Source organism: Cervus canadensis, chromosome 5 (genome assembly GCF_019320065.1).
Source record: "Cervus canadensis isolate Bull #8, Minnesota chromosome 5, ASM1932006v1, whole genome shotgun sequence".
NCBI classification, from domain to species: domain Eukaryota; kingdom Metazoa; phylum Chordata; class Mammalia; order Artiodactyla; family Cervidae; genus Cervus; species Cervus canadensis.
In genome coordinates, this window is record NC_057390.1 from 8,297,259 (window position 1) to 8,308,107 (window position 10,849).

Here is a 10,849-nt window from a genome sequence, read left to right on the forward strand (position 1 = left end):
AGAACATAGTTGGGTGTTTCCCTGGTTGTTCAGACATTAAAGAATCTGCCTGCAATCTAGGAGACAGAAGAGACCTGGGTTTGAACACCGGGCGGGGCAGGTCCTCAGGAGAAGGAAGTGGCCCCTCATGCCAGTATTCTTGCCTGGAGAATTCTGCGGACAGGAGATCCTGGTGGGCTATAGTCCGGGAGGTAGCAAATGGTTGGACATGACTGGGCGACTAACAGGCATACACACATAGAGCACGGGATGTGACATGAACATCTGCAGGTGTACACAGAGGAAGATATTCTAAGAACACATAAAAACTCTAAACATGTCTTTAAAGACTCATAAGTCCATTAGTAGTAATATTTATGTTATTTTAGAATCATATGTGTATTTCCAGGTAACACACAAAAAATCACATAATATTGTTAGGAGTAAATACTTTAGAGGATGATAAAAGCATGTGAGTATAAAACAAAGATATCAAATAAACATCTGGATTCTGGATGTTGGAAGTATCTGTATAAACTGCTGTTTTATCTTCAACAGCTCTGTTCTAGCTCTGTCTCCTGAAATGCCCAGAACCAAGGATAACTCAACAGGAGTGAAGAGCCCCAGCACCCAGATTGTGTTTTCCAAATGCCATTCTCCACTGAAATGAATGAGGGTTCCTTAGAGTTACGGCTAATTCCAGTTGTAAAGTGGGAAATAAACATGCTGAGCTTAGAAACATCTTGTGCCAGAAAACATGAATGTGATCAAAGACGGATGGGTTGAACATGAAAGACAGAGAAGGCAGCATGAAGATTTCTCATCAGCCGAGAGCCAAAGACAGAGCAACTTTAGCATCAAAAAGAATAATTTATTTAAATATATTGAATATGTAAAGTTCACAATGATATGAGAGAGAGGGGGCAGAGAAGATATCTAGGGCACCGACTCTGTGCACTGAAAATGGAACGTTATCAACCAAAAGGGAAAGTTAGGCATTTATTCTGACTTTCCCATACACACTCTCATTCACACAAGGCTAGTATTTGATATGACACATTTATCCTTTACAGAAGGTAGCCAATAGATGTGTAAGGAATGACAAAATTAGAAAAGTACCGTTTTGCAACACCTAATGAATCAGTTCCGCCGTGACAAGATCCACAGTGGGATGAAAGATGGATGAGAAATTTGTCAACGACAAGATCAGGTTTCCAGCATCTGAAAATTATAAACCTCAGTATCTCTAAAAATGGGGCAACTATATGAAGTGCACAACTGCTTGAGATGGATTTTTAGAAGAAAGAAGCATTTTGAACCTGGACCTGAATTTAATCAAGCCTCTGGAACCAACAGCAATGTTTACAAGTATAAACAGAATGAAGGGAGTGGAGGAGGGGGAAGTTGCTCTCGCTTTTAAAAGTCTTAGGTGTCAAGACAAGTAAATATGGTGTGTGGACTCTATGGATACTGACTTGAGGAAACAATTTTTGTAGATTTTTTAAAAGATTTAATTATTTGTTTATTATTATTTTGGGTCTTTGTTGTTGCATTCCTGCTTTCTCTATTTACGGCAATCAGGAGCTACTCTGCCTCCCTTTAGGGGCTCAGGCTTCTCATCATCGTGGCTTCTCTTGTTGTGGAACATAGGTTCTAGACACATAATTCAGTAGCTATGATCACAGACTTAGTAGCTCCAAGGCATGTGGGATCTTCCCAGACCAAGGATTGAACTGTAAGATGGGTTGTTAACCACTGGACAAGAAGGGAAGCCCCAGGTATTTTTCAGGTTGATGTTTAGTCACTAAGTCGTGTCTGACTCTTTGGTGACCCCATGGACTGTAGCCCACAAGACTGCTCTGGAGTCTTGGGATTTCCCAGGCAAGAATACTAGAGTGGTTTGCTATTTCTTCCTCCAGGGGATCTTCCCGACCTAGGGATCTAAACCGGGTCTCCTGCAGTGGCAGATTATATCAAAGAATCATTGTTAACTTTGTTCGGTATAATAAAGTCATCGTTATAAAGAAAAACTTTATTTTTAAAAAATATATGAAGAAATATATATGTGAAAAGACATGACATGTAAGGATTGCTTCAGAATACTATCACAAAAGAAAAGCAAAGATAGACATAGACATCAATGAGGAAAATGAGGCAGAAATTTGATAAAAATGTGTCATTTGATTGATATTCAGGTTGCTTTTCATATTATTCTTTGTGCTTTTGTGTGTGCTTGGAAAGGTTTGTAATATACGTATTTTTTTTAAAGGATGTCACAGAGAGGCAGACTGCTATCTCAGAAGAAAGCATCAGGTTTGATTATTAGACAGATGTGAATTCAAATCTAGCTCATTGACTTTTTGTCTGGAGAAAGTTATTTTCTTTGTGCAATTTCTACTAACCTTCATTGCTCTGTCTACTAAAAAAAAAAAAACTATAGATTTTCTAAGAGGATAACTGGAAAATGGAGCAAAAATTCTCCTCTTAATAATAGGTCACTAACGAGGATTAGTTAGGAAGTTTCTGACTGCTCTCACCACGTCTAAATCACCTTTTAATCTCAAAGGAGCTGCTAAGTCTTCCTTAACCTCTGACGGTTTTATAAAATATACCAACCCTATGCATTGCTAGTCTAATTATCATTAACAAGAAACTCTCCCACTGAGGATTTCTTAGAAATAGTGCCATTATTAAGGCAGCTAGCATGATTACCGTGATGTATTAACAAAATTGTGGTGTGTAATTACTTCACCCTATCAACAGTGGCTAAAGTGAGTTTTAGCCGTTTGGGCAAGTATGCCTGTCTGTATGAGGAGGCTGGAGAAGGGCAAGAAAGAATTAACATTAAGGAAATGTAAATGTGATGAAAAAGTTTTAGAGAAATGGAAACTAGGCATTTCTTGTTATGAAATGTGATGATACTGTACAAAATTACCTACAGTAATTTCAAGCAGTGTGGGCTCTACTATAGGACACAGACTCCTGCAGCACATAGCCTACTATACCACACAGAAGTCAAATAGTAGAAATGAATTTTCTCAATTACAGCTCTCTCTGCAAAATATATAAGGTTATTTAACAAAAAGAATCTCTTAGGGTATTTGAGAATGCTTATTCTCAAGGATAAGAATTATTTATTCCCTTTTCAAAAGAAGGTTTCTGAGAGTCTGCTAGCAAAAAATATAGTACAAGTGGAGGCTACAAAGGATGATTTGATGGGATCTTCTTAAAAAGAAAAGGAAAAAATAACAGAAGTCCCTTTAGTAAAAATTGTTCTAAGGAAATCAGGAATTACAACTTAAAATACATGTGTTGGTTATGTTTTATTTCTTGGGGATTTTAACTGGATGCTTACAAAGTTTCAAAAATAAGACATACAATTCTAAAGGAGCAGAATTTATTAAAAGAGACAGAAAAAATACTTAGATATTTAAAATATAGAACTGGTACAAAGAGTTATGGAAAGGAGAAGTAATGAAGGACCTTCTGATTGATCATACATGGTTACAGTAGAAGTCACATCTGAGCTGAGCATGGATGATGAAAGGGAGTTCATCACGTAAAGAAGAGAAAATATGTTGAGGAAGAAACATCCAAAAAGGCACAGAGGTTTGTGTTCAAGGCACGTTGAGTGGTTCTTTGTAACTGAGCAATGGACGACAAGAGGCTTCCCAGCTGGCTCAGCAGTAAATAATACACTTGTCAATGCAGGAGACCTGGGTTCGATCCCTAGGTCATGAAGACCCCCTGGAGAAGGAACTGGCTTCCCACTCCAGTATTCTTGCCTGGGAAAGCCACGTGGGCTACAGTCCATGCGGTTGCAAGAGTCAGACAAAACTGAGCAACTGAATAACAAGAGTGGATGACCACATTCAGAGAGAATATTCTCCCTTTTGAAGGTTTCCCATGGTCCTAGCACTCAATTTCCACTCTTTCCAATCATGGCCCCATCTACTATCTGTCTCTGTAGTTTTGTTCTTTCTAGAATTTCTTCTGAGTGAAATCATACGATAGGTATGATTTACTGTTATTGACTTTTAAACTTCACGTTCTATTTTTAAGATGCATCATGTTGTGTTCTACAGAATTTAGTTTATTCCTGTTAATTGTCCAATGGTATTTCAAAATATGGATATACTATGATTTATTTATCTTTTTATCAGGTGCCTACATTTTTTTTCTTTCTGAACTTAACAGAAACTGTGTTGAATCTATATAAACCCTTACTCACGTTTAGACACACAACTTTAACAAAATGTTGAATTATAAGGAGGCTTTATATTTCAAAGACACATTTAACTTAACAATGGTATTGAGCAGAATCTTATGGTCCTCCCTGCCCCCACCATGTCCTCAGCCTGCCTTTTGTCTGTGGAAAAACTTTATCCAAAAAATATATTTAATCAGAGAAGTGAGAAAATACAGAAACAAAGTAAAACAGCCAAAGGATACCAAATAATAATAATGTAGTCATTAAGCATACTCATTGGAAAAGATCCTAATGCTGCGAAAGGTTGAGGGCAGAAAGGAAAGGGGGCAACAAAGGATGAGATGGTTGGATGGTATCATCGACTTAATGGACATGAGTTTGAGCAAACTCCAGGAGACAGTGAAGGGCCGGGAAGCGTGTTCTGCAGTCCATGGGGTCGCAAAGAGTCGGACATGACTTAGTGACTGAACAACAAACTTATACTCAAGGACCTTTAGTTCCTCCTCAAGGGCTGTAGACAGTATTCTGAGCCATATCCCATGAGCTGTCTTATAGATACTCAAACCCCCGTCAGGTGGAAGACATTAACTACACGATGAATAGACTGTGGCCATGATATAAGCCTCCAGAGTTCTGAGAGCTGGCCTCAAAGACATGGGAGCAAACTGACCTTGGAACTGAAGACTAACTAACTAAAATAACCAAGATGATGCTGGTCAGACCACCGATGACTGATTTCAAGATGACTGTCAGATCTGACTATGCTGTTCTGCATGAAATCCCCTCACTCCATCTATAAAAGCTCTTGCCCTCTGCCTGTGTGGGAGCGGACTAGTCAGCCTTTGGACAGATGTCTGCTCTCCCCTTGCCCCTGGGTTGCAGGCATCCAGAATAAAGCAAATTTTCCTTTCCACCATCCCTGCTTCTTTACTAGCTTTTGAGCAGCAAGCAACCGGACCCCACTTTCAGCAACAGTATCTCTTACAATCTGGAGCTTATAAGTAGTCCATTTTCCCAACGTTTTCAAGCCCCCAACTTTCTGGCATTTTTCTATTTCTTTTTCATTCTGCTTACAAGCTGGCTGTTCTTTCTAGAGCAAATCTCTTTCTTGTGATACCTTGCCAAAGACTGCTAATAGCTACTGAAATCCATGATTAGCCCTTATTTTCTGCTCTTTTCCTCTTGATCACAAATATCTTAGGTAACCTAAAGATTGCCTCCCAAATATTTTGCACCATCTCCTCCTACATGCCATCATTTTCCTTACCACCCACCACACTGTAGTAAGCCAATGCCAGATATTTTAGGGTTTTGTACAACTCCATGTTTAGCACCAATTTACATGTTATTTTATGGCTCTTTTTTATATTCTCTAAATTATACCCATCTGTAAGACTTCATAGGGTTTTCTCATACATCCTCAGCATATGGTCAATTTCATTCTGTAGGATATTCAAGCTCCAACATATGGAAAAGTTTTTTATATCCATATTCGAATGTCTATTAGGCTAATCTTCTATTATGTCTAATAGCTTCTATTTTTACTTATATAATTTCTAGACAATAATTTAATTTACCAAAAAAAAAATTGTGTTTTCACTCTCAATATAGTGACTAATATGTCTATGCCAATGTTAAAAGATACTGGTTGCATATTTTATTCTTGATTTTTATCCATATTTTATTCTTGATTTTTATACCTCCAAGATTTCATCTTTAAATATGAGTTTGACTGTTGGATTTGTATAAGCAGTACTCATAACATGAGACTGTGATCTAAATATGTCAGGAATGGATTTGAATACTATCAAAGTCCCAAATACATCTGATATTAATTATCTAATTTATTTATTAGCTATTTATTGACTTTAATATGTTAAAACACTGAGCCTGCAATGGTGAATAAAAGCAATACAGTTACTGCCTCTGTCAATTTTCTGATCAGAAATGAAAATTATCTTTATCACTTTATTCATGTTCCACTTTAATATAACATCAATCTTATATTACTGGCAGAAATAATGCTTTTTAATTAAGAATATTCTTCTTAAAGGATTAATTTCTGTTATTTTAAAGTACTTTTCATCTATACCAATATATAGACTTAGATTTACATTAATTTTTCAAAACAATATTGTGTTGTGGCTATGCTAGTTTGCTAAATGCACTGAAACATTTCCCTTCATTTCCATTTTCTGGAAGAGTTCTGAATATAGTATATATATTTCCTTGATGGGTTGAAAGAAATTATCCTTAAAACCATCTGTAAGCATTTTTTTTTTAAGTTGCAACATCTTTTGTTTACATTTCTTTGTTACTTTCTAATTTATAAAATTGTTTGCTTCTTCTACAGTCACTTTAAAAATGCATGTTTTAAAGATAATTATCACTGTAGCACTTTTGGCTTTTCTTAATCCTGCCATTTTAACCTAGTGGATGTGCTATTTGCATTGTTTTAACTCTTTTTATAACAAGTCATTTTAAGCATAATTGTATGAAAAAATATATTTTCTTTGAGAAATATTTAGCACTGCCAATTCATTATTTAAATTTTACATAAAATAGTTTTATACCTAAAAAAATCTTAGGTTTGATCTTCTTTGTCTGTCTTCCATTTTAATTATCTGTTCTATCATTATTTCTATTTTCTTGTGCATCTTCTCAGCACCTAGAATTATATGTATTTAATTTTTTTTGATGTATTTAATCTGACATTTCTTCAAGTGTCTATTCATGAATCCATAAGTTCCTTGATGATAAAGTATGTATATCTGTTTCAAATGACATCAAAGCTTCTTTCATATAGTGGCCCCTCAAAAATAGTGACATAAATATGAATTAGTATATTCACTGAGTAAATATGAGCCTAATTAATGTTGTAGATAACTACTAAATTCTCAAAAATAAATAAAAAATGGGAGCAGAGGGGAAGGAAAAGGATTATCATAAGCTGTGGTAGACACTAATGTCATTTGCTAACCATATAGCATGCAAGCTTATTTAAGCAAAATACAAGCTGGAATCAAGATTGCCGGGAGAAATATCAGTAACCTCAGATATGCAGATGATACCACCCTTATGGCAGAAAGTGAAGATGAACTAAAAAGCCTCTTGATGAAAGGGAAAGAGGAGAGTGAAAACGTTGGCTTAAAGCTCAGCATTCAGAAAACTAAGATCATGGTATCTTGTCCAATCACTTCATGGCAAATAGATGGGGAGATAGTGGAAACAGTGTCAGACTTTATTTTTTGGGGATCCAAAGTCATTGCAGATGGTGATTGCAGCCATGAAATTAAAAGATGCTTACTCCTTGGTAGGAAAGTTATGACCAACCTAGATAGCATATTAAAAAGCAGAGACATTACTTTGCCAACAAAGGTCCATCTGGTCAAGGCTATGGTTTTTCCAGTGGTCATGTATGGATGTGAGAGTTGGACTGTGAAAGAAAGCTGAGTGCTGAAAAATTAATGCTTTTGAACTATGGTGTTGCAGAAGACTCTCGAGAGTCCCTTGGACAGCAAGGAGATCCAACCAGTCCATCCTAAAGGAGATCAGTCCTGGGTGTTCATTGGAAGAACTGATTGCTGAAGGTGAAACTCCAATACTTTGGCCACCTCATGCGAAGAGTTGACTCATTGGAAAAGACCCTGATGCTGGGAGGGATTGGGGGCAGGAGGAGAAGGGGACAACAGAGGATGAGATGGCTGGATGGCATCACTGACTCAATGGACATGAGTTTGAGTAAACTCTGGGAGTTGGTGATGGACAGGGAGGCCTGGCATGCTGCGATTCATGGGGTCGCAAAGAGTCAGACACAACTGAGCGACTGAACTGAACTGAAGCAGTATTTGGACAAGAAGGTAAAGAGAAGAATTAACTATCTTAATATAACAACCACAATTGTGTGATTTTAGGTCCTATTAAAAGGAAGAAGGAGAAGGAGGCAGCATAGGATGAAACACTTAAATAGTATAACTGACTCAATGGGCATGAGTTTGAAGCAGACTCTGGGAGTAGAAGGACGGGGAAACGTGCTGCAGTCCATAAGGTTGCAAAGAGATGGATGCAACTTAGGGAATGAACAACAACAACAAAATAAGACACAGATAGAAGTCTCCTGAAATAGCTTCTTTAAAGATGCAGTTAAACAACAATAAAAGAGAAGAAGACAATACTCACCACATATCCTAAGACAGCTAGTTACTCATCTTGGATCAGTTTTCTTAACTGCTGATACAACTGCCGTAAGTTAAATGTTTTGTTCAATATAGGCTCTATTGCTGGAAGAAGAAGCTTTCATCCTTACTCATGCCAAAAACTAATTAGAAGTTTCTGATTCTTCTTTCATCTCTTTCCACTCCAATGCTCACTTCCTGTCCCCATAAAACAAAGTCAAGTGTTTGATCAACCAGAAAACTCAGCAGTGATCTTTCTAACACCTCAGTGTGGTTGGAGGCACAGAAACACCATTAATCCAGCCTCTGACTGTCCGATCATCTCCTCATTGACATAAACATTAACTGCCCTTATTCCAGGTTTGTCACCTGACCGATTAGTGCCCTTTGTAATGGCTTCTTTTCCTCCAGCATGGCAACCGGGTGAAGGGCAGGTACTGCATTTGCTTCCTCATCTTTCATTTCCTTTTTGAAACACTTCCACAACTTCTCTTTGTCTTCCATGACACTGATCCTTTTGAAGACCACAACCCATCCTGCATCCCCCACTTCTTTTAATAGAATGTTCCTTACTATGAATTTTGTGGAGATTTTTTTTGTGATTAGTTTACAACTGGATAACATCAGTCAGTGGTGAGGAGACCTCCAAAAGGCACTGTGTCTGGAGGTAAAGGAGAGAAGTTTACCTGAGTCTTGCCACGTCTGTGTGTGTGTTCAGTCACTGAGTCATGTTCAACTCTGCAACCCTGTGGACTGGAGCTAGCCAGGCTTCTCTGTCCATGGAGCTTTCCAGGCAAGAATACTGGAGCCGGTTGCCATTTCTAATGCCAGACAATACGTTTGAAGATCTGATCACATTCCCTCATCGCTCAACGTTCCATCAACATCTATGTCACATATTTTAATGTTTTGTGGTGGTTGTTGCTATCATGGTAACATTTGACCTCTAAGTACCAATTCTTTCTTCTTATTCTTTTTAATATACACATGCATGCTCGGTGTCCACCTCTTTGTGATCCCATGGACTGTAGCCCGACAGGCTCCTCTCTCCATGGAATTCTCCAGGCAAGAGTACTGGAGTAGATAGCCATTCCCTTCTCCAGGGGGTCTCCCCAGTCCAGGGGTCAAACGAAGGTTTCCTACATTGCAGGTAGGTTTTTTTACCATCTGAGCCACCAGGGAAGCCCTATACAAATAAATAAATAAGTAAATAAAAACAGGGCCAGGTGAGCAGGTTGGGAGGAGGAAAGAGACAAGAAAGAGGAAGCAACAAGGTCATTCAAGGAGAAAATGAGCTATAAGAGTCTTGTGTCTCACAGTCCCGTCTATACCTGATCGTCACCTGGGGGTTTTGGAAATTCTGATGGCTGAGCCCCAGAGGACCAGATGACCCAAGAGTCTTTGGAAGCTGGCATTGGTTTGGGTATTGTTTTTTCTTCACTCAAATAATTCTAATTTAAATGGTCACATCAGGCTTAACTCAATGTATGTATACATATCGTGCATGCTCAGTCATTCAGCCGTTCTGATTCTTTATGACCCCATGGACTGTAGCATTCCAAGCTCCTCTGTCCATGGGATTTCCCACTCAAGAATGCTGGAATGGGTTACCGTTTCCTCCTCCAGGGGATCTTCCCAACCCAGGAATTGAACCTGCATCTCCTGTGTCTCCTGCCTTGGCTGGCAGATTCTTTACCACTGAGCCAACCAGGAAGCCCGTGCATGTATTAATATATATGTACTTACATATGTATGTGCACGTGTGCATATCTGTGTATGCATATATATGTATATATATGATATGTGTTGGTATATCATCTCTTCTATATTTCAAATGACTAAAAAGCATTGTTCACCTGTGATTATTATTGGTTATGCTTTGTGAGGACTTTTTAAATATTACAGTTTTATCTTCTATATTTTGGGGATTTCAATTAGAAGGAACTACCAATTCCTAATGATTCTCATTAATAAAAAAGCAAGACATGACATGGACCACCAGATTTTGTCCAACATAATTTAGTGCTAACTCTGCATCAAGAGGAAGAAAGTTAGGTAGGACCAAGTGAAAAAAGCAGAAGTAAATGAATGGATGGATTAATAGATGGTGGCTTAGTGGTAAAGAATCTGCCTGCAATGCAGAAGATGCAGATTTGATCTCTGGGTCAGGAAGACCCCCTGGAGGAGGAAATGGCAGCCCACTCCTGCCAATATTCTTGCCAGGAGAATCCCATGGACAGAGGAGCCTGGTGGGCTACAGTCCATGGGGTCACAGAGTCGGACATGACTAAAGTAACTGAGCATGCAGCACAAGAAAAGCAAAAATAAATGGATGGATAAATAGGTAGATAAATAGATAGGTAAAATAAAACAAAGCATCTATGCATATGTAAATGTTTTTCTTTTCTAAAATCCATTCTGTATTATTTTCTTCTGAGCTCACAAATCACTTTTCACTGAAGTTTTGTGTGATTAAAAGCTAGGC